The sequence below is a fragment of the Tachypleus tridentatus genome, chromosome 10, assembly GCF_004210375.1.
Source record: "Tachypleus tridentatus isolate NWPU-2018 chromosome 10, ASM421037v1, whole genome shotgun sequence".
Taxonomy (NCBI): domain Eukaryota; kingdom Metazoa; phylum Arthropoda; class Merostomata; order Xiphosura; family Limulidae; genus Tachypleus; species Tachypleus tridentatus.
The window spans coordinates 82,310,149-82,336,224 of record NC_134834.1 but is presented as its reverse complement, the minus strand read 5'-3'; the positions used below and the strand labels follow the sequence as shown (position 1 = coordinate 82,336,224).

Below are 26,076 nucleotides of genomic sequence, written 5' to 3'. Positions count from 1 at the left end.
AATACAGCGTTTTGTGGTGAGAATCCATGATCAGAAATGTCAGTGAGAGAATCCGTTCACGTGTTCCAGGCAAAATTACGCAACTTGATCAAGAAGGAGCTTCATCTGGAAAAGTGACACAAGTCACTCGTATTGTTGTCGAATACTTCAATCAGCTGGAAAACAGAACTAATATTCTTGCTATTCCATACTAGAACATACCAGTAAAATTGCCCATAAATTTATGGATGACCAAATTATTGAAATAAGCGCTGAGAAACCATTGTCTTTGTGCAATAGATGACTTATAGAAAGCTTACAGGAGAGAGTCTGCTTTAAATGTGACAAACTTGCGATGTAATCTTTGGCAAGGGAAACTATGGTGTTAGGTAACTGTCAAGACGCACAGTTGTCAAATAAAACATGAACCGCAACGAACTGTAAAGGCTACAAAGTCGATTTAGTGTTACGGATCCAACCTCTACGATTCATTAAGAAAAATTCTATGTGTAACTCTAATATGTTTTTCTGATATTTATATGATATTCTTCATTAATCGACCTCTAGTCTAATGCAACATTTGTAACCTCAACCTTTTATATTTCAGTAATTGGAGACGGACTCAAACGAGGGTTGTCGGGAGGAGAGAAGAAACGAACTAGTATTGCTTGTGAGTTGCTTACAAACCCAACCACCATGTTATTGGATGTAAGTACATGACTGTTAAACAGCATTGCTGTTAATCTATTGATAACATCTCATTTCGGTGACGCTATCTTCATACTATGGTGTCTTTTAGTGTTGTTTTGGATAAATGAATAGATTGTATCGCCTTTCGTGAGTGCTTCTTGGATAAACGATTTCTTTATCAGATGAAAATGGTTGAAGGAGCTCTTTTCAAAGTCCAAGAGGTTAGTGAAATGATATTTTTTCTTTCTGTTCGACATTTAATGTGATATATAGAGTACAAAACAGTGGCATAATTATTTGATGTATTTCACTGTTGGAAATGCCACATTCATAAAATTGCTGCTCAAGAATTTGTTTTGCTTTTAAGTTTCAAGTTTATTTTTTTTATAAATAATAGTACGTTATCGCTTATAAATACCGTGTCTTGTGTTATAATGTCGACTTGGATCCAAGTTTGACCTCAGTAAAATATTGACTCTTGTTACGGTGTTGACTGCTGTTACAGAAATATGACCGTTAATGTCTGTCTATACAATTGTACAGAACCTGCTCTCTGTGCATTAGCGGGCTATGAAAAACCCGTCAAACGTTCGCAGAATTTCGCTGAGGTTTCAGCACAAGTCGTTTACATTGATTAAAACACTGAAGGGTGAAATATCAACCTATATAAAAAATCGGTGTTTAGTTCATGAGCAAAGCTGAACACCGAAGCTGTACATACGTGTCGATGTGTTTTATTTAATGTGATAATGTTGTGGTTGTGTACAGATAGCAAAGTAGTTTTCAACGAAATATGTAATAAACGGCTTGAAGTCACGCATTAAGAAGTTCAAGTTAAAAACTAAGACAACCAGATCATAAACCATAGCCGTAGATGCGTCACTGCGAGTATCCTAATATGATTTCAGACATGAAGGTGAATATAATACACATTAACATTATTATTTTTAAATGAAGAAAAATTAAATAACAGAACAAAATAATCTAATATATTAGGGTAAAGAAATATTTTCATAAGATATACACAAACACGGAAAGTTTGTGTTAAAATATAATTTTTCCTCTATTTTTAATTTTTTCTAGCTTGGAATATGATTCGTACAGTTTATTTTATTTTATTTTAAATTGAAGAAAGTTTTATATAGTGTACAACTGTAAAAAAATAAAAATAAAATAAGATGTAGTTTAACAACGGTGTGAGTAAATCCTTCGAGCGGTTTATTACTCAGAGTTAGATCGCTCGAATCGTGAACGATGAAGACGCTATCTACTATCTACCAATGGTACTAAATATATCAAATAAAGTGAACATGTTTTTACTACGTTAACGTAAATTCAAGGTAATAGAAGTGTTCAAAATCAAGATGCTAACCCTATAATCACCCGGTTCTTACCGTTAAGATAATCAAAACTTGTACCACTGTGGGGACTTTATCTGAGTATTCTTAAGTGTACTGTACGTGAAACTAACATAATAAATTATGCAATTACAACTACTCGAGAGCGGTGATTTTTATTTGACACAGATTGTGCCGCTGATTGTTTTTGATAATTTTATAAATTTATTTAACAATATTACTTTGTGTTGAGTTTACAATTTGTTTTTATTTATTACTTTATATAATTTTTTTAATATTTAAATTTAATTCATCATGTTTCTGTAAAAGAAAGAATAAATACAGAAACTGAAATACGATCATGGCAAAATATTTGATAATCTATTCTAATTTTATGATGTGTTGAAAGTTGAATCAGGCAGGTTCTTATAGTGAAACGAGTCAATCTCGTCTTGGGTCGTCAGCTATCTGTAGGGTTTATAAAATGATGCAACAACAACACGTGTCACTGAACTTGTTGATATAGGAAATAATAATAATAATAATTACTACGATGTATAGGAACCAACGTCGGGCCTTGACTCTGATGCTGCCGTATCTCTTATGTCTACCTTGAAGTACTGCGCAGAAAAAGAACATAAAACTGTTGTTGTTACAGTCCACCAGCCGTCCAGCCAGATTTTCCACATGTTTGATCGTCTGCTTTTATTAACTGACGGTCAAGTAAGTTTTATCTCATAAATCTGTAAAACGTGAATTTATATTTATGATCCGAAAGAATCAATTCTGGGATAAACTTAAACTTTAATATCTATTTTAATTTGTATACCCAATATTCGATCTTTTAAAGTTAATATATACATACATACATACATATATATTTTTTACTTATGCGCACAGTCTAAAGTCTTTTGACAAGTAAGGTATTGGGACTTAAGAATTTAATTGCATCATAAGTTTGATCTTGTGAATTTGATCTGAAATTATAAATCACAATTTTAAGTATGAATAGGAAGTGCGGTTTTTTTGAGGTTCCATATTTTTGTTATGGAAGTGATGTCAAAGGATTTTTTATTTTTATTATTATTATTATAATACGATTCAAGTTTGAACAATTTTTCTGTAAACCATTAAAATAGTAACTACTTCAGTGTGAGTGTATCTGATGAGATACTAGATGAAGTTCAGGTTAAACAGATACCTGTAACGTTGTGAGTGTAGTACCTGATGAGATACTAGATGAAGTTCAGGTTAAACAGATACCTGTAACGTTGTGAGTGTAGTATCTGATGAGATACTAGATGAAGTTCAGGTTAAACAGATACATGTAACGTTGTGAGTGTAGTATCTGATGAGATACTAGATGAAGTTCAGGTTAAACAGATACCTGTAACGTTGTGAGTGTAGCATCTGATGAGATACTAGATGAAGTTCAGGTTAAATAAACAGATACCTGTAACGTTGTGAGTGTAGTATCTGATGAGATACTAGATGAAGTTCAGGTTAAACAGATACCTGTAACGTTGTGAGTGTAGTATCTGATGAGATACTAGATGAAGTTCAGGTTAAACAGATACATGTAACGTTGTGAGTGTAGTATCTGATGAGATACTAGATAAAGTTCAGGTTAAACAGATACATGTAACGTTGTGAGTGTAGCATCTGATGAGATACTAGATGAAGTTCAGGTTAAACAGATACATGTAACGTTGTGAGTGTAGTATCTGATGAGATACTAGATGAAGTTCTAGTTAAACAGATACATGTAACGTTGTGAGTGTAGTATCTGATGAGATACTAGATGAAGTTCAGGTTAAACAGATACATGTAACGTTTTCAGGTCGCTTACTTTGGATCTACCGATGGAGTTTTCGAGTTTTTTAGTAATATTGGTCTACATATAGCTGCACATTACAACCCCGCGGACTTTATTAGTGAGTATGATTCTTTATTATTTTCGTCACTTCTTAAAAGTTAGACTAATAAATGAGACTAGCGTTAAACCTGCTAGCTGACTTAGTCACAGTCGGTCTGAAGAGATAAAGGTACTAACAGAAGACACAGCGCAGATCGTACATAAAACCACTGGAGAAATCTGGTGTTACGAGAATCTTAAAACATTTACTTTTTTAAATGGTTGAAATTAAACACAATGGGTTATCTGCGCTCTGCTCACCAGGGGTATCGAAACGCGATTTCTAGTGATGTGAGTCTACAAACATACCGCTGTGTTACTAAAAGAAATATATTGAAATAAATAAGTCAGTTTACAATGGTTAAAGTAAAGCTATCTTATCGACCGAGGTGTTGTAACGTTTGGCTGCTTTATAGACACTAGTTGGGTGTTTGATTCGAAAGTTGAGGGTCACACGTTCGAATCCATTCACCAAACATGCTCGCCCACTAAACCACGAAGACATTATAATGCAACGTTCAATTTTATTATCCTTTAATAAATAGTTACCCAAGAGTTGGCGGTGGGTGATGTTGACTAGCTGCCTTCCCTATAATATTTAGCTCTCATAATTTTCGAGTAGCTTTGCTCGAAATTCAATAAACAAACAAATAAAAACACGTTATAAACTTCAATCATTCATACAAATCTCGTGCTTATGGTTGTTATCACCACCTACTTATTTCATAAACTTTGCTTGGGAAATATAAAAGGTTTTAGTTTGCACAGTTATAGTTTCTTTGTCTAGAATTAAGCACAAATCTACACAATGGGCTATCTGTGCTCTGCCCACCACAGGTGTCGATACCCGCCCTCTAGTAGTATGAGTTTGAAGATATCCCGCTGTGCCACTGGGGGGAGCACAAGTATAGACCACGATATAATAAAATATTGACAAAATGTTGTATTATACATAACTATTGTTATGTATGTTTGAATTAAAGAACAAACGTATAAACATTAAACTTTTTGCTAGATTTTTTTGGTACCAACTTTAAATCTTCGTTCTTGTTTTTTTTCTATTACATAACTTTATAATTAATTGCACAGTTTTCTTATCATTTTTCATTAATTATTGATTTTTTCAAATTTGTTTTATACGGCTCGATATAAGTGCACAGAACTGCAGTTTTAAGCTTTTGGGTTGTGTATTTGTACAACCTTTTTATATTTTACTGTCTTTTTTGTTTGTTTGTTTGTTTCTCTGTGCAGTTGGACAACTCAAGAAAAGCTCAGGAATAAGAGAAAAGCTTATAATATCTGCCAAGGATCTCAGGTAAACAATTTCTAAGAATGTAAGAAAATTTTATTCAACTTTACCGATGTAAGGGAACGCAATATTTTCTTCTATGAAGGAGTACTTGTTTAATACGTTTATATCAGATTTCCTGTCTGTTTGTTTTTTTTTTTTTTAAACTAGTCATCCCTAATTTATCAGTGTAAGACCAGAGGGAAGGCAGCTAATCATCACCACCCACCGCCAACTCTTGGGCTACTCTTTTACCAACGAATAGTGCGATTGACCGTCACATTATAACGCCCCCACGGCCGGGAGGGCGAGCAGGTTTGTTGTGACCAGGATTCGAACCCGCGATCTTTGGATTACGAGTCGAACGCCTTAACACGCTTGGCCATGCCGGACCCAGTTCTTGATAGAGAAAAATTTATCACTAATGTTTGTTTCAGTAATGAAAATTAAAAATAAAAATATATTTTAAGAACTAGATAAAGAACATTCTTTGTCGTAAGTCTTTGCTTTACCCAGCTTGCATATGCCAGTAAAGTGACATATCACCACGAGCGGCACGTTTACCACAAGTACATTTTATGTTCATTGCGAATTTCATATCATTCAATAGTGAAATGGCGATAGGATAAACTTATGTCTCGCAATTGTTAATGTAGAGTCAGATGATAGAACATTCGAAAAGGGAAGCCTTTTATTGTCCTCCATGAAAACAATTGACATTTGAAGGGGGAAGGCTTTAGTGTTCTCCATGAAAGCAGTCGACACTTGAAGGGGAAAGCTTTTAGTGTCCTCCATGAAAACAATTGACATTTGAAGGAGGAAGGCTTTAGTGTTCTCCATGAAAGCAGTCGACACTTGAAGGGGGAAGCTTTTAGTGTCCTCCATGAAAACAATTGGCATTTTAGGATGGCAGCAAGCTTCGAAACCACAGCTCAAGCAGGAACGTAATTTCATAAAACACTTGGGAAAATAGCTAAGAATAATTTAACATAGGCGTATATGTGTTAACCGGCCTAACTAGAAATGTCTCACAGAAACCGCCATGTGGGTGGGTGTTTTTGTTGTCCCCTTTATGTGATGTCCCTGAGCTCGAGCCAGTCTGCAACAGTGCTGCTATCTTTAAAGTGAAGACTGTGATTAGTAAAAAATTCTTCGATCTAAAGAAGCCACTGTAATGAAGATAAGCATATCTCGTGATGTAACTGATGAGATAATAAACGAAAATTTTAAGTTGACAAAGGCTCACAAGTTAGTCAAGGCTCGAAACTTGCGGCTGTTTTTATGAAAAATATTTCGGGAATCATCGTAATTAAACTTGACCATTGTTTTTCAGTTTTTCATCTGCTCAAATGTCGTCGTCTGTGCACAGTGAAAATTTGTTCCAAGTGTGCGATCTAAAACTGACCTCAACATTCTTTGTAGAAAGTTAAAATAATATAAAATGGAAAAGTAGTTCCACAGGCTGCACGAAACTTGGAACATGTTCTTTTGAAATAAGGTAAAGCCATGTACTGCTAACCCTGGTGATCCTCATAGACATGAAAAAAAAAATTATAAAAAATATTTAACTTTCCCAATCTCTATTTTAGAATAAAGTTACAAGTTTTTAATGTTGTGGTGAAGTTATTTTATCACGATTCTTTACATGTATTTCAAAGTAAGTTTCTTAAATATCTCTAGACGTTTTAGAAAATTCTCTGAACACTTTTTTTTCAGTGAATTGAAAGAAGTTAGTATTGACATTGGAAATACTTCCTCAATCTGTGAATGTTCCCAGTTGACATGTCTTTATTCTACAGGTAAGAAGCTATAAATGAGACTAATTAAAATCTAAACTGGCTGAAATTATATTTATTAACTTGATATTCCACAGTTCTAATAAAACTGTTTCAGTTGCAATGTGCCAGTTCTTTTTGTCCTTAAATGATTTTGTTGGAATTTGTACAATTATAGAATCAGACGACACTGCTGATTCTGGAGTGTCATCTTGGACTGATCTCCACGACTCTGCATTTGGCAGGGACATTAGTCTTTCTGAGGAACTTGACAAATGGCCTACATGTTTTTGGACTCAACTGAAAATACTGTCACGAAGGAACTTTCTGGAAGCTCATGACCGCATGCTTTCTAGACTTAACTGGATACAGACTGTTGGACTAGGACTTGTGAGTGGACTTCTCTGGTTTCAAGTGGAAAGGACGGAAAATAATCTATCTGACATTCAAGGCTGGGTGGGTTTTTGGTTTGCATCCCCTTATAGCATTGCAAGATCTGTACATTATAGTATTGTTAAAATACTGTTTGTTTTGTTTCTACCCTAAAGATTTTCAGCATCAATAATAAAATGTTGCATTAATTATTAAGAACTTATGATCAAAAACAATATAACTAGATCAAAGTGTGGAAGTAATCAGACATTAAACAACCTGATCCCATGTGTGTATATATATATATATAAAATTAACTAAATCTACTACATATAAATCAATCCACAAGAAAACAACACCAACAAAAGCAATAATGGTTAAAGTGTATTGAATCATGTGTTAGGTATTATCAATACTACCAGTCTTATCGGCCATAATCTTAACAGCCCACAATGTTTGGTTAATTTAGGATATATAACTTAGTTCTAAATTCACACATTGATCCAACAATACAAAATAAACTTTACTTCTTCAAGGTCATAGGCTATCAATAATTTCTTTGGTGTCATTGAACCCTCTGTTTGTTTTATTAGTTTGTTCATTTAGTGAATAGTAATTATAAAATGCATTTCAACCTCAATATAGAAAAGTAAGATGCATTTTTTGATTTATTGTTTTTACTTGATTTAGATGTTCTTTAGCACCACCTACTGGATGTTATTTGCACTATTTGGAGCACTTATTTCATGTGAGTACAGAATTTGTCTTATTTTTTAGGACAGTGATTGCAAAATATATATATACATATTTCCCTTTCGTGTTTGCAATGTAAACTATATTCTCTCAAATTTTGAACACATTAAGCGACCAACGGTCCGCACTAAAACATTACTTCCCGTCACTTGCTGTCGACGAATATAACTGGGTGACGGAATCAACGAGACAACAAATCTTACAACTGAGGAAGAAGAACAGCTCATTGATTTACGAAACGACAAATTTTATCAGTCATTGTTTCCCGAAAAGAGTTTGGATGAGTTTTGGATCTCCATTAAAAAATTCATATCCTGCAATCAGTTCAAAAGCAGTCGAAGTTTTGCTTTCATTTCCATCTTTGTGGTTTTGCGAAATTGGATTTTCAGCATAGACCGAAATTAAAGCCAGAAAGAGAGAGAGGCTTCTTACAGTCGATGATGAAATGCGAGCTTGTTTGCCTACGTCAGAGCCTCGCTACAATTTGATTTGCTCTCGGGAGCAGGCACAAGTGTCATATTGAAAACATATGTAAAAATAAAAAGTTTTGATTTTTCTGCTATACCACAAAATCGTTACAAAGCCTTAGAACGACATTCACGACCAAAGCAAGCGATAGTATTGTCAATGTGCAGATGACGTTAATATCGCTTGCTTTGGCCGTGATTTTCGTTTAAGACTTTAAACACTTGCCGTATAACGTGTACTTAAGAAAATCGTTTAGGCTTTCCAGGTGTGCCGCGAAAATTTTCAGATTGTCGTGGTGTGCCGCAAGTTGGAAAAGGTTGAAAACCAGTGCTCTGGATGCATGTACTCTGCGCAAACTATCAGGGAGAAATCCGGAAGTGCTGTCTTCATAGTCACCGTGATGTGCCAAACTGTAAAGAGTTTTGATGGGCTACAAATGATGATGACCTTCTAGTCATTGAGTGGATATGCACTCCACCAGCTCCAGATGCAGTTTACAAACTGTTATTCTGCAAGTGTCTACGTTCCTGCTAATTGCCAAGCTGCTTATTCTTTGCCAATGGATTAAAATGCAACAACCAAAAGAAGGAAGAAGAGGTTCGTGTAGAACTCGGCAACTCAGACGACGATAAAGACGATGATTATTTGAGTGCACTGAAGACATGCTTTCCACGTGCTTCGGCTAAATGACTCCTACTGACTGGTTTATGTTGCTATGTATATATAACCTGAACACTTAAACACAGAATGATTTTTTAACTTGAGTGCTGAAAACATTGCATTCTTAAATTATCTGTTGGACACAATTGTCACATTACGATTGTATATGATTTCTGCAACATGTTCTTGGCCCTTGTTCCATTACTGTTATATTTCTACCTTTAACCTGTCGTGCATTATACATGCTTTATTTGATTTTGTCACATACAATCGAGAAATCAGTATTCTCGCAATTACTAGCTCTTACAAGCACGTGACAACATGATATATCTGTTTTTGTTGTGTTTTTTGTGGAAAATCTCTTATCTAGAGGGGGAGCTTCACTGTTTACTGTATTCAATAGGTAATACAAAATGTGTTATAATGGAAATTACACTATCAATAATGAAGATGCCTATAGGTAGAGTGTACTAAAGCCATGTGTATCACTGTCTTTAGACTATCTGTAGGCTAAATGACTGCTACTTTCTGGGTTACGTTGCCTAGTATAAGCCTTAAACACTTCGAAACTGACATGTTATTGAACTCGAGTGTTGAAAACACTTTAACTTCTCTGTTTGACACAATTGTCACATTATGGTTCTATGTGAGTTATGCTACATAGTCATGGGCCCTATTTCATTACTTTTATATAGCTACACATAATCTGTCAGTGTGTATTATGAATATTATTTTACAGACTTTAATCATGCACACTCAAGAAATCAATCTTCCAACGGTTCTTTCACATGACAACCTCTAGAGATATTTACCAACATTGTTTTAATATTCCTACTTTTCTTCTTGGAGGTTTATTAATAACCTTATTAAGAAATGTCTAGATTAAAGCTACCAAAATATTACTAAAAAGAAGGCAATTTAACCAATAAAAATACTGGTTTTATTTGTTCTACGTTGTGCTTGTAGCATAATACAAATATAACTTTGTGGGACTAAGTTGTTCCAGGTCCCGGTTTAGTTTTTATTCACAGATATATTCTTAATAAGTTAGGCAAATGGTAGCCAACAATATATCTCCTTTATTGTGATGTTTATGTTTTGGTACATTATAACCAAGGAAATCTATATATTTTTTTAAAACTACAGGCTGAAAATTTTAACATATACCTTTAACATTCAGTGAAAGATCCCATGTTTTGAGAAGTTTCTCTAATACACGGATTCCGCACACTTCCACAGACATTGTAAGATTGTGCATTAATCAACAGAACATTATAAACAGATTATATCATGACGTTATCTTGTTTTTATTCACATGCTGTGTAAAATATATAGCAGGGGCGGTAGCAGAAGGTTTCCGAGAGGTGGGTACATCAAACAGCTTATTACCATTGCTAATAGGTCTGGAATGGCCAGATGATTAAGGCACTCGAGTTGTAATCTGAGGGTCACAGGTTTGAATCCCCGTCACACCAAACATGGCCACCCTTTTAGGCGTTATAATTTTACGGTAAAACCTACTATTCGTTCATAAAAAAGTAGCCCAAGAGTTGGTGGTGGGTAGTAATGACTAGCTGCCTTCCTTCTAGTCTTATACTGCTTAATTATGGATGGCTAGAGCAGATATCCCTCGCGTAGCTTTGGGCGAAATTCAGAAACAAACAAACCATAACTAACGATGGTTATCATACATAAATATAACCTTGGTTCTGGAATTAGTGATCTATAACAGAATATTCTTTACCTACATAAAAAGTTACGTCACATTTCTTCTATTTTAATTGTACCTGAGATACTTATTTATATTATTCAAATTTTATATCTTAGTTAATCTTATTAAACCATGCAATCTACTACCAGCACTCGGATTTTCTTTGTATATTTTGAAGTCAATTGCAGCTCCACATAAATTAGGTTGAGTCCTCTCTGTGGAGACAGCAGATAGCCCGATGTGGCTTTGCTATAAGAAAACACACATACACACACGCGTAAATTAGATCAACCCAGTATTGCATAATCGGTTTCAGGTCATTTATCAGAAATGTACAGTGAACGAACACTGTAACGCCATGAAGTGCCTTGTCTTGATTTGTTTAAATTGGAACCAAACTGACTATCCCCCCCAGTGGCACAGCAATATTTCTCCGGCTCATACCACTAGGTTTCGACACTCGTGGTAGGCAGAACACAGATAGCCCACTGTGTAGCTTTGTGCTTAATTCCAAACAAACCCAACTGTTTAATAAATAATGGTCACTTAGACTGTTGTCATTTTTTAAAACTGTAAAATATAAATATAAGCATACCATTCTTACAATGATTTTTTGTTCTTAATGTAGTTCCGTCCGAAAGAGAGGTAATTAACAAGGAACGGGCTTCTGGAACTTACCGCCTCTCTGCTTATTACTTGGCTAAAATGGTGGGTGAGTTACCTCTCACGGCTACTCTTCCTTCAGTGTACCATTGCATCTCGTACTCCATGTTAGGGCTTCAGAATCCTCGGATCTTCCTGAGTCTATGGGGTTTTCTTCTTCTAAATACTGTTGTTGCTCAGGTAAGAACACAGAGAATTATACTTGAGAAATGTGAGAATAGAAAGGTTTACGTTTTAAGAGAGTTGTTAATTTCCTATTGCTGTGCTAGTAAATTGCACAAAGTGGCACGCAACTGATTGAAGTTGGATTTAGAAACATCTCGATACTTCAGTAGTGAAGTAAAGACTTTCTTATAAATTTATTTCCTTTTGGTATATAATAACAAATTATGGTATCTAACATTTTGGAAGGGAAATTGGAATAATTTATGTTATTTCAGTAATACTAATTATAAAAGTTTAATAATTTGTTTCAAAGCAAATTCACGGGACTTTATCGAGTTTAAAAAGACAGCTGAACTGGAGGACTGATGCTAAGTTCTTGTGACAAATAAGCATGAACTCTGCGACCACTTGTTGAAATCAGACTTTGAAGACAAATGTTTGTTGTTGCTGTTATGTGCTAATAAAACATTAAGTTTGTAAGAATCATTTTGGTGTATATAATTGTTAACGTAAGTTCCATGTAATTGTGTTTAAAAACGTTCAGTTCATGGACGTCCATCCTGGATTATCACGTTTGTTTTTATATCTTTATATAATTTATATATATATTATATGAAATGAATATAATGAAATATAATACCAGTATTTCTCTGATTCTGAAGTTTCATTATTTTACAAAGTTAACTCTCACCATTCTCTAATGAAATTATAGATATATATATTATATATAATTATATATAATTTTTATATCTCTTTGATATAATTTTGTCATCTTGCCATCTTTGTAATATATCTTGCGGACGTCCATACTCCAGTTTGTTTAATCGGAGTGAATTAAACCTGCTGAATGTTGATAGAGTTTATAAGCTGACCTCACCATATTTTCGCCAATCAGTCCGTATCTCAACTTTATATAAAATTGTTTAGGTACTGTAAACTATATGAATTACCTGAAAAATCTATTTCCTTTTTCTTCTAGAGTGTGGGGCTCCTTTTTGGGGCATTATGTGTTGATCTACAAGTGTCTATGACGGTCTCTGCTTTGTATTCATTATCTACCATGTTGTTTGGTGGTTTCTATGCCAAGGCTATTCCTTCCTGGTTGCTGTGGTTGAGATATCTCTCTGTGGTTCATTATGCATTCAACAATATGCAGATGGTTGAATTTGGTGGTGAATTGCCAATACGGTAGGCGTTGTTATATTACTTTAACTTTATTAGTACGTATACTTTTTAATTTGTATAAGAATTTAAATATTAGATGTTAAATGTAAGCTAAAAGAACTACAAGTTATCAAAGTTGTGCTCTCGTTTTTCCAGAAAAAAACCTTTTCTTTATAAATTTCAAACATACAGTATATCAAATATCGGCATGTACGAAGTAAAATAAGACAACAGGTATTTTTCACTGTTCTTATTTTCTTCAGTTTGATCTAAGATATTATTTTACAATTAGAATCTAAAGGCGATACTTGTTATTTTTATATATTTGTACGCCAAGTAGAATAGCTACCTTCTTTGTACACGTGCTTATGTGTGTGTAAAACTATCTATTAATAACATAAGTATGTAGTTGATAAACTTTGATTTGCTTCTGCCTTCTTTTGGTTTTATTCTGCTCGCCCTCCCAGCCGTGGGAGCGTTATAATATTACGGTCAATCCCACTATTTGTTGGTAAAAGAGTAGCCCAAGAGTTGGCGGTCGGTGGTGATGACCAGCTGCCTTCCCTCTAGTCTTACGCTGCTAAATTAGGGACGGCTAGCACATATAGCTCTTGAGTAGCTTTGTGTGAAATTCCAAAACAATTTGGTTTTATTGCATCTCTTTCTCCCAGGGGTTAAATGAATGAAAGCGATATATGACCTGTAAATTTCAAACGAATCTTGATGGAACTAGTTGTATATTACTCACTCATACTCAAGCAAAGCTATACTCACACACATACACACAGATATATATATTCTAAGATCACATACAAACTTATTTTACCAACCAGTAATTTTCGAGAAATATCATTCCAAAGTGCTTACATCATAACTTTATAAAAAGGTTTTCTTTGTTTTCAGCTGATAATAAAGTATTACAGTTTCAGTTGATCTCTTGGATGGGCAAGTGCTAACAGAGGGATAGAATAAATAAGTGGAATAATATTTTCACTTAAACATTTGATAGGAACATCATCTAAAAAAGAAATGTTTTTACATCAGGTGACATAACTTCGTTTATTTATTCTTGAGTTTGTAATTATATTCACTTTATTTCTAGTCGCAGCATAGCGAGTTATAAGATGGCTTCGAGCTGCTTTTTTCAAGTACAAACTTTTAGCTCATAGCTCTTTCATTTCTTGACCAGTTTGATACCTAATTATAGCTTAGGACTCAAGAGATCAAATCCTTTAGCTTGATGTATTTGACCATGTCCAAGATCTCATAGATTAATTTATTCTAATCCTACCTAAAATAATTTCAATTTGAGGGTAGAGTGGGAGAGATCTTGAAGAACAATACAATCGAACCGTGTATAAGCACGCCTTTCGCTGATGCTGATGCTCAAAAATATAGTTATTAAAAGGTCTCATAAATTAATATACTCTAACCCTGCTTAACGGAATTTCAAGTGCCAGAGATTAAGGATTTCTTCTTGTTTAAAAATATTATGATTTACAAGATGGTGAACCTTTACTTCATGTGACAAGGATTAGAATAATTCAGTCCCTAAGACAGGTTTTAAATTGTACGGGTTATGTTGGGGTTAAAACGTATCTCAAATTGTTAATGTTTTATACATTGATAAATTAACGATTGATTTTCAATAAAAATATTTGTACCTTGAAGTCAAACAATTCTACAACACTTAGTCACTAAACGCGAGACTGTTAATATTAATAAATAAATGAATTTTTTTTCTTTCCTTTTCCTAGTTGTGCTTCCCATAATTCCCAGTTTGATGCATGCCGCCATGGAAATAGTTCAGTCATTCCCGTTGAAGACATAATCGAACATCAAGGAATTTGGCTCCCTCTGTGGGCAAATACCATGATCTTGCTAATGTTTTTATGTGTATTTCGTCTAATGGGATACCTTATATTGAGATACATCCGTAAGCCTAGGTAAATTAGAAGTTAAAGAATTTGGAGTTGAATGATGACTAAGTGAATGGTTCAGAACTGGTTTTCAAAATAGCATCATTATTACTGAAAACAAAACGATGTTCCAAATGAAAGTTTGAACGAATTGATAAGTGTGCTTCCATTAAATCATCTGATTGAATAATTTTGCATAATCTAAATCATTCAAGCTTAATTCTCGATAATAATATCATCAAATACTTTATTTGACAAATGGTGATGCTTTCTAGTGTACCAAAGGAAGAGTGGTTGTTAGGTCAACAGAGGAGGTCATCATAAGGTCATCATTATGTTATTGCTCCTAAGCTTAGAAAAATCGAAATGATGGATCTTTTTATAATTTTTACGAATGCTCATTTTAAATCTCTTTACCATTATAAATAAAACTAACAATATTAACGTAACTCCAACATTCAGCTGAAAATTTTCTGGTATTGTTGGATGTTAATTTACACCTAATGGTAAAATAGATAGCGAAAAGACACAGCAATTATTAGTCGCCACGAACATGTTTTTTAAGTAACTCCCTTAACTAATTTGTTTTGGAATTAAAGAGCAAAAACTTCACTAATTGACCACCAGTAGTACAGAATTATGTCTGCGGACGTACAACGAGAGAACCAGGTTTCAATACCCATGGTGGGTATAACACAGATAGCCCACTGTATAGCTTTGTGCTTAACTAGAAACAAACATCACTAATTTTAACAGCTTCGAGTCAGATACAAATCTGTAGATTTGCGTGTGAGCTTGATGCAATATTAATGAATGTTTTATAAATTTTAGTCGTGACATAACAACTCGTAGAAAGACTCTGAGTTTGTTGTTTTTTGACCGATTTGACATCTAATTACAGTTTTTGATTAATGCATTTGACCCAACCAAAGGTCTCCTAGATTAATTTAATGAAATCCTGCGTAAACGAATTTCAGTTTGAGGGTAGGCTTGTAGAGATCCTGATGAGTAATAAATTCAACTCTGGTATACACACATCTTATGATGGTGCCTGAAAGAATTTCAAGTGTTGCGGCTGTTGAGAATTGTCTCTTGTTCATTTAATACCTAAGTCATGACAATGACGTTCACAGTAGACTAGCTGCTAACATCAACTTTTGCTATATAATGATTAAATTGGTTATTTTTGAAAAACTACTCGATATTTTACTCTTTATTGGAGCATGATTTTAAAATTATTATTTTATTTTGTAAATCTATCCACATTTATTCAATTACAATTGTTTTTAAGGTGAACATTATGTTAGAAGAGATGAATATAAAATTGTTCAAGGTATATTTGTAAAATGACCCAAGTCATCTTTTGGAAAGAAGCTGATGTCATCAAAATATCCATGAAAGAGAGAACCTTTGTAAAATGACTCAAATTATCATTTTGAAAGCTGTTCATGTTATTAAAATATCCATGAAAGAGAGAACATTTGTAAAACCACTCAAGTCTTCAAAATAACCGTGAACGAGAGAACATTTGTAAAATGACTCAAGTCATCTTTTGGTAAGCAGCTCATATCATCAAAATATTCATAAAAGAGAGAACAAGTAAATGTTTTGTTTTTGTCATATAGCTAGGTAAACATTCACAGATAAATATCAGATATCATTAGAGTTGTAAGTGGTTTAAATAAAAAGTAGATAATTAATATCACCACCCGTTAGTACAGCGGTATGTTTACGGAGTTACAACGCCAAAATTAGGGGTTCGATTCCCCTCGGTGGACTTAGCAGATAGCTTCATGTGGCTCTGCTATAAGAAAACACACACACAGATAATTAATAAAAATATATTTAAGAATATTGGAATGAGTGCGCTGAGAAGGGCATACTCCATCTGTTGATTGTGAGTGATGTCATGCGTTATTTATGGATGTTTATGATGCTTTAGAAACATTTCTATTTGGTTGAACAAAAAACGCTGTTGTACAATGATGAAAATTTTATTTGATATTAAGTTCTGTTTTGCAGATGCTAAGAGTCACCCAAAAGAAAAATACAACGAATGAATGAATTAACCTTAGTATTTCTTAAAATAAGAAATTGGAATGAATGAGTAAATATGCTACTGTGATGTTTTCATTAACATAAGACTGGTCAAATTCGGTGGTTTCATCATTGAAAGTGGAAGTAATTTATAAGTTTGCTCTGATGAATTTAGTTATTGAAAGGAAAACCCAGTGGATTTAGCCAAGTAATCATTATAGAAAGGTCCTCCGCTGGTACAGCGGTAAGTCTATGGATTTTGAACGCTAAAATCAGGGGTTCGATTCCTCTCGGTGGACTCAGCAGATATCCTGCTGTGGCTTTGCTATAATGAAAAAACACACATTATAGAAAGAAAATACTTGTTTACGTACACGACGTTGCTTTTGCTTTATTTATGGACCAAAGGCCCGGCATGGCCTAGCGCGTAAGGCGTGCGACTCGTAATCCAAGGGTCGCGGGTTCGCGCCCGCGTCGCGCCAAACATGCTCCCCCTCCCAGCCATGGGGGCGTTGTAATGTTACGGTCAATCCCACTATTCGTTGGTAAAAGAGTAGCCCAAGAGTTGGCGGTGGGTGGTGATGACTAGCTGCCTTCCCTCTAGTCTTACACTGCTAAATTAGGGACGGCTAGCACAGATAGCCCTCGAGTAGCTTTGTGCGAAATTCCAAAAAACAAACAAACATTTATGGACCAAATGGCAGCATGGCGAGAAATATATCCATTTTAGAATAAAAATAGATAACAGAATTAATATAAGTAATTCTTCCAGTAACAGAAAAATGATAATTAAATACGACTAGTTGATCCTATATGGAAAGTAAAACGGATGAGTGGATTCAACCCGGTAATAATTGTATACATATAAAGTATTTCATAAGGATTCACAACGTTGGTTTTGTTTTATTTAAGAAATAAGTAGCAGAATGGCTAGAAATTTATCAATTTGGGTTATAAGTGGATAACAGGATTAATATAACTAATTCCTTCATTAACAATAAAAGGTCAAATAATTTATCTTCTATAGAAAATAAAACGAATGAGTAAAGTAATCGTTGCTACTTCGTTGTTGAAAACAAAATTCACGAGTGAACTGATCTCTGCAATTCTTCTATGAAAACTAAAATGGATGTGTGAATGAAGCTTTACTGTACCTATATGAAAGTACATCTCTATCGATATCTTCGCTACGATAAAAACAGACAATTTATATCATCAATTATCATTCACTCAGTAAGAGTGACGAACAGTTTTATCAAATGTAATGACGTGTTAAGTACTTTCATTTATTGTCTGATTAACTAGCATTTGAATAGCTCTAAAAAGTATGTATAAATACTGTAGGTCGAGTACCTGAAGCGTGAAAACCTTAGTCGCAAACTTATTCTTAACTCGCAAAGGAAACATAACAAAAATTAAGTTTTAAACACTTTATGATGTGTGTGTTTGTGTAATTGTAACATAAACCGTGTTTTTTGGGGTTTTTTTGGAAGTCACATTAGGCTAGCATGTAGTTTATTTTCACAAATACTTGTTTGAAGAAATCCTTAATGCATGTTTACGAGGACACAATCTGTACAGCAACCAGAAATATTAAAATATACAAACAGAACGTCTTTTAGTTTATCCTATTGCAGCGCCCAAATTGTAGGAGATAATGTTCTAAATAACATTACCTTGATGTTATGCTTTGTTTGTGTACATATCACATTCTATTGACATAACGATGATTGTTCTCGTCGTTTCGTTGTTTTAGATTTTAAGTCCGTTACTGCTTTTGTGGATAGCAGCAATTATTTTCATATTTTCCAAGTATGTTTTGGTGATATATTTTCAACGATTTCAGTAGTGATTATCAAACATAGAATGTGACAAATGACTCGCGTTTTCTCCCCTCTAACTGTTTTATAGAAGTTGTGTGACTATAGTTATCTGATTTTAAACTTGACCAACGCCTATTGGCTGGAAGATAATTGTACTTTACTGTGACGTGTCATTACCCTAATTTCAACATCATGCAAGTAGAAACAGATGCAGTAAGAATATGCAGATAGTAGCTAGATCCTTATAGTGTTAGTGGATAGCTAGCTTTGTTTAGGAGCTGTCAGTGTCCCTACAGCACAGTAAAAGACTATCACTTGTGTAACTTTTGGTTTCTCTATTTTACTGTGTTCTTCAGTATGTCACTCGGAGATTGTCCTTGCTTCAGTTGATCAGCAGTCAGTAAGGTCATAATGTATTGACTGAAGGCGTTGTTAAGTTCTGCTACACAATGGATCAATGAGTTACGGCTCTGTATACTGTTGGCCAATAATATGATACCTTACTGATTGAATTCTACTTGCAGTCACACTACCTTAACGTTTTAAGTCAATAGTTATGACTTTTGTATACCGTTGTACAGAGTCACAGCGAATTGATTCTATGTATAGTCTAAATTTTGTATTGCAAATGCAACTGAAAACAACGTTATGATTCTCTTGTGTGGTATTAGTTATGGTCCGGATAGCTAACCGTAAATGTTGAATGTAGCATTTTTCGACTGCTTTTGCAGGGATTCGTCAACCGTTTCTGTTTATTGCAACCTTTACACGTTCTCCTAATGAAATATTCCATCTGACTGTTAATGAAGCACACTAAAGATATGTCTGTCTTTTCTCTAGAGATTCCTAGATCTAGAAAAGCAGCTTCTCAAACTATCCGATAAATACAGGGGAGTAAACAGAAATACTTAGCGAAATGGCTTGCTTATTTAAGAGAAAGTCCAAAGTCGGAAACAAGTGTTGCAGTGTCTAAATTAAATGTAGTTAAAAAGAATGTGTGTATAAAACGTTGCTTATTCTCTATATGTTGTGGTTTAGGCTTTGATCTGACTGTATATCATGTGCAATGTGTTTTATTAATGAGTGGAAAATAAAAGTTACCTTTATGCTTTAAGTTTTAGTTCACTTTTTTTTTTTCTGTTATCTATCAACAACACAGAGCAACATCAACATTATTGGTTAAAACAATAATACTTTAGATAAAATAAAATAATTGTAGCATCAACAATACCATCTACAATAATAACAATTTAGATAAAAAAGAATATTATAGTTGAAACATATTCAAAAGTTTATGTGAATTCTTAATTTGTCATATAGAAACCTAAATTAATTTAGGTGTGTAACTGACATTATAGTATTAGGCCTAACTATTATTCGATATTACTCAGTGGACCAACTGGTTAATTAAAATGTGTGTATGTTACAGGTTTCTTTTCTTTTTCGACAAAGATTAAATTGAAAAAAAAAAAATCATCTGTGACGTAGAGACCAAACACGTTCGTTGATTGCCGTACCATCTGGTGTGGACAGCAGTTTCACCTATTCAAGGATTATTAGCACACGTTGGGTCAGCAAATCAAAGAAATGCAGTTAGGACGCTTTAAAATATCTAAAACTACAAGAAAAAGTATCCGTTCTAAAGTGACGAGAAAAAATTAAGTTAGTCTATTAATGTAAATTATTTTATGGACTTTAAATAGGTTAATTGTGTTACATTTTTGGTTTCACTCAGAGCCAAAGTTCTATGCTACTTATACCGCCTACCATTTCTGTTATGTCAAGAATCGTTCAACAATAACATACAGTAAATTTGAATTTTCATTCTTTAAGTTTTGTCACATGGAAATATGATTAACTGCTGAATATCCTGCTTCTGAAATTAATGTTGGCATCAACATTATTAACGTCTGTTTTCTCGTCATTTCAAACATGAATGTTGAGCTTTCTCTGCGTGCATAGCTTTTCAAACCAGAGACAGACGAACACTTGGACAGACACTATGGTTCGCGATGTGTATAAGATGACGTTTTCTCAGTCCTTTTTAACCCGTCGTGTAATAACCTAAATTAATTTAGTCGTGTGAATACTATTATGGTTTTGTACCTAATTTATTAGTTTATATTAAATACCAGACCAAATGTTTCATTCGATGTGTGTGTTTTACATATTTCTTGTCTTGTTTGAACATCATCATTGGAAGAGGCTGATCGAAGCTGTGCTGATAAACCTTAAACAGGTGAAACTGTAGTCCATACCAGAGGGTGCGATTAATCAAGGAATGCATTAGGCCTGTATGAGGACTTTGTCGTTGTTAGAAAAAGAAAAGACAGAGAAAAAATCTGTAATATATAGACAAAAAATGACAATATTTTTATCATAAAGACAATATTGTAATCAGAAAAAAACAACTGAAAAAAGAACCAATACCTTTAACTTTAAAAGCAGAAAAATAAATACACACGTTTTGGTTACTAGCATTTCTCTGGGTGTACACACTGCTGGTCAAAATCTTAAGGGCAATGAACATATAGAAAAAAATATGCGTTTTGCGTTATTAGACTCAACCACTTATGTGAGTAGAGCTTCGAAAGATGAAAAGGGAAAATAAAAATAAAAAACGTTTCGGCATTTAATAGTGAAAATGTGAACGTTATGACATTAGCATAAATACTTACGAGACAAAAGTTTAAGACTATACTGAAACGAAGCGTTAATCGGTAAACACGCAAAGAAACTTAATCATTTGTGTTCAAGCATTAGCTTTGTTAACATCTCCCACTGACATATCCTGTGTTACATCAGGTAAAAACATGGCAAAGGCTGAAAAGTTGACAGAGTTTGAACGTGGCAAAATTGTCGAGCTACAAAAGCAAAGTCTCTCTAAACGTTCCATTGCTGGTGAGATTGGGCGTAGTTAAACAGCTGTTGCAAATTTCTTAAAAGATCCTCAGGGATACAAAACGAGAATTTCAAGTGGTTCGCTCATGAAAATTTCGCCGGCGTTGAGCAGAAGGATTCGACGGATTGTCCGGCAAGACACCAGCCGATCGTCCAACCAGATTAATTTTGAATTTATTTACAACATTTAAAACTGTACACAAAAGCATGACGAAAAAGTTAAAAGGAAACATATACAAGAGAAAAAAACAAAAACCCGTTAAATAGATACAAGAGAAAAAAACAACATTAAATATATATACAAGAGTGGGTGCGTTTTTCTTCTAGCAAAGTCACATTGGGCTATCTACTGAGCCCACTGAGGGGAATCGAACCGCTGATTTTAGCGTTGCAAATCCGGAGACATACCGCTGTACCAGCGAGGGACAATATATACAACAGAAAAATAACAAAACATTAAATAAGTACAAGAGAAAAAACATGAAATATATACACTGATAACTACATGAAGCGAGAGTGGAGGCAGTGCGGCTCAGAATCCAATCTCCACCCGACTCTCACCAACACACAAAGTGGCGAGACGTCCGGCCGCCAGCGATGGTAAAATGTCCCGGAACTCAGTCGCTGATAGTCCACCTCAAAGATGGTTGTGGTATACTGAAAGAAAAAGGCAAGGTGGCTGGAAACAGGGATCGGTACATGGTACAGTATTGTCTCCGCCGAGAGCAGCGGGACCCGGAAAAGGCGAGCAACTCTTTCCTAGATCTCCGCCGACGTTGGATGGAGGACCAACCTGTGCAAGACAGACTCCACCTGTGTGTGACACACTGGACACAACTCAGTCACACCAGAGTTCTGCAGGTACGAACGCTCCCTCACCGTCAGGAGGTTATGCACAACGCGCCGGTTGAAAGCCTGAAGATAGCTACCAACGTGGCGCAGCGCGACGCGGTCCCAAATAACGCCCCATGGCAGAGCAGGGTGGAATCGCTCGATCCTGTGGGTACATTCGAGGACCAGTAGGCGGTAGAGGGAACGGGAGTCCGTCGGTACGTCGGCAGACACGGTACGACAACGCCGGATCGTCACAGCAGCGTCAACGTACCAAGAAGGAGGGTAAAAACACATAGATGTCTGCAGGCTCAAAGGAACACCAGAGAGCCTGCACCCCATGCCAACCAAGAATCTCGTGAGGTGGCAACTGGGGTTACCCTTTAAAGACAGACAGCAAAAGGTAGTAGACAGAAGAATGGAAAGACACTGGGTTCGAGCACATGGTATGCCCAGATATCCCCTGCGAGGCGGCAGCGTCAAGGAAAGCCAAAACACTGCCTCAGGCTTGCCACCCCACAGGAAGACAAGACATGACGTTCGATGGCTCGTGCAGTGCAGTCATTCAGAAGAAGAACAGCCCCCAGGTGCCAAACCAAGGGGAGTAGCCTCCTCCTCACCACCTCCGCCCTGTCAAACAGGTTAACAGGGCAGAAGCAGTAACGAACCCCGAAGCAAGTGATCGGGGAGGGAGACCAATCCAGACCAAAATGGAGAGTCGGCAGACAAGGCCCATTTGCAAAATCCCCGCGCACGAGACTTGGGAAAATTCAACTGGGCAGCACTGGCCCGAGAGTATCGATGGGCGATGGGCAGCACTGAACCTAACGATGTGAAGTTCTCAAGGAACAGGCTCACATCGTCTGTATGCGTAACGTAAGTCACGCTCAAACCTCCCGGCATCTGGAGGCCACGCACCGAGACCGAGTGATACAGATGAGAGAGCAAACACTCGATAACCAACGCGTAAAGCGATGGGGACAACGGGCAGCCCTGACGAACCCCCTGTAATATGGGAAAGGAAGACGTCAAGTACCCGTTGACCAAGAGCTTTCACGTACTGGACAAAAACTGGAGGAAAGCCACACCTCCCCAGAACAAACCACAGAAATCCATGATGAATTCGATCAAAAGCTTTGCTCTGATCGAGGGACACTAAGACAGCAGGGATATCCCAATCCGTGATGTTGTGGAACAGGTCCCTATGAAGCATCAGATTTTGTTGGATACTTCTGCTCCACACGGCGCACGTCTGAGTGCAGTAAACTAAGGAAGTCATAACCGCACCCAAACGGGCACATGCCTTAGAAATAATCTTTGCATCCACGTTCAGGAGAGAAATGGGTCGCCACGAGGAAAGATCTTCAGACTGGCTGGGATCCACACAGATAAGAGTAATGAGCCCATCCAGCGTTCCCGACGGCATAGGCCCCGTGGTCAGATAGCCACGTGTGGCATGTTGTCAGTAGAATTCCACCGACAGTCCATCCGGCCCAGGACACTTTCCGAGCGGCATGGACCAAATGGCCGACCAACACTCACCCAAGCTGATGGATTTCACCAGCTGGTCGTGAAAGAAAGGGTCGAGGGAGGGCAAAAACCGAGTAATGTGATCCCACAACCCATCTTCCATGGGTGAAGCCGAAAATAAACAGTGGTAATAGCCCAGGCACGCGTCTAGAATGACAGAGGTGTCAGATGACGATTGACCATTCTCCAACACCAGACTGGAGATGTGTCCGGTCTTTGCCATCTCCCGTGCCTTACACAGTGGAACTCGTGGAACTGTTCTGGGATCAAGAGATTACATCAGACTAGAGACGCTCGCTGTACGGAACAGTTTGGAATAATCGAAATCTATGTCCCTGCTCAGGTTCTCGATGTTCGAGAGGACCCAACGATTCATCGGTCTGCCATGGAGCAAAGCAGCCAAGATGTCCTGTTTGCCTCGCAAGGCCAGGCGGCGGGCTCGCGAATGCTGCATGCCAGCTTGCCTCAACAAGGAGGCGCAGGCTTCTTGAGTCCTACCCACCAGGACCCAGTGACAGACTCGACAGAGCAGAGCCCCCAGACAAGGGCAACCAATTTATCTTCAACCTCATCCTCAGCAAAGAGGAAGACATTGAGCCTCCACACACCAGGACCCCGATAAATGGGGACAAAGTCCCAGAATGTGGTGAGAAGTGCCCGATGGTTGGACAGGTAAAACGAGACATCCCCAACCCGGTGAACAGCAGCTCCACTGAGGCTCTGTCGAAGGCCAGGTGTTACATAGAACCTGTCAAGGCGACAATAAACGCACCGAACTGTCCAAGTTGCCACAAAAGCAGACCCATGCAGCACACGCTAGACATAGGAAAAGTCGAAATCTGACAGCACTGCATGCAGAGACCACTTATACCGATCACCAGAAAGAGGATCACCTCCAATCTTGTCGAGGTGAGGATCCAAAACGCAGTTGAAGTCGCCACCAAGGACGATATCGGCCTGTGTAACCATGAACCTGTCCAAACACAAGAAGAAGGCTTCCCGCTCCCCGGTCCCGATAGGCACATAGACATTGACAAGCCGAATCTTGCGACCCCCAGCGACATCAACGTACACCAACCGCCCCTCAGCATCACTATGTGATGCCAGGATGGTCCTATTAAAATGCAGGTGAAAGAGAATCCCCACACCTCGTGCACGTGTCGTGCCAAACGACCAGAAGACACGGACAGGATAACGAGAGAAGCACGAAAAGTGGTCCATCTGAGAGGCATAATGGGTCTTCTTCAAAAATATGGCATCAACTGCAAAGCGGTTGAAGAGAGAAATGTGTAGAATTGCTTAGCAATGTCACGCATCCCCTGGATGTTTAAAGTGATGCAAGAAAAACCCATCAACCAATCAAAGGTGAGGAATCAGTGACGCTGCTGCTTTGACAGAGTAGACAGAGGTGGGGGGCAAGCGGCCTCTTGAGGCTACCCGACCCCCCGTTTCGCAGCTGCGGCCACCGACATCCGACCACCGCCGCTGCACAACAAGGTAATCCGGACCTAAGTGTTATAAAAACACGGAGCTGCAAGGTCCCCGCTCCTCCCCACTGTCCTCACCCAGCGCCGAGAGACTGGGAAGACCGGGGAAGTCCAGGAAACTGGCAAACGAGCCGGGTGACGGTAGCTCGTCCTACGTCGGGATCGGCGCCTGCACGTCGTCGGGGAAGGGGGCCAGAATAATCACCACACCCGAGGCCTGTGCCGTGGGTCCCACGGAATCCTCCGCCACTTCCCCACCGGCTGAGGAGGCCTGGGCCACCACGGAGGCAACCTGACCCCCAGCCGACCCACCCAGATCAGAGGAGGTAGGACCCTCCTTGGAGGATCCCACCTCAACACCTACATGGGCGGCGAGATCGGGGGCACCAACATGGCCCCAACCCACTCACCACCCGACACAGAGACCCGGGCCTCTATGGAGAAGGGGGACGCCCAGTGACAACCAGTTCGTCTGGGACCCTTGCAGGGGCCCCATCTACACTGGGGCAAGAAGGATGGGCTAAAGCCTCCTCAGAGGCCCCTCCACCCGAACGGCACCCAGAGGTCGCAGAAACTACAGAAAGTGTACAACACTTTCATAATAAAAT

The 26,076-nt window shown here is 37.2% G+C and overlaps 1 pseudogene across 1 annotated transcript in view; it reads left to right on the top strand.

Moving 5' to 3' along the window:
• Window positions 1–19,833, top strand: part of LOC143229718 (uncharacterized) — a 43,658-nt pseudogene extending 23,825 nt beyond the window's left edge. The window contains exons 7-16 of the transcript XR_013016021.1: window positions 587–687; window positions 2,568–2,729; window positions 3,847–3,940; window positions 5,173–5,236; window positions 6,926–7,008; window positions 7,163–7,440; window positions 8,047–8,104; window positions 11,577–11,791; window positions 12,756–12,964; window positions 14,698–19,833. The product of XR_013016021.1 is annotated as an uncharacterized LOC143229718 (transcript). The remainder of the gene's footprint in view (window positions 1–586; window positions 688–2,567; window positions 2,730–3,846; window positions 3,941–5,172; window positions 5,237–6,925; window positions 7,009–7,162; window positions 7,441–8,046; window positions 8,105–11,576; window positions 11,792–12,755; window positions 12,965–14,697) is intronic.
• Window positions 19,834–26,076: the final 6,243 nt, after the last annotated feature.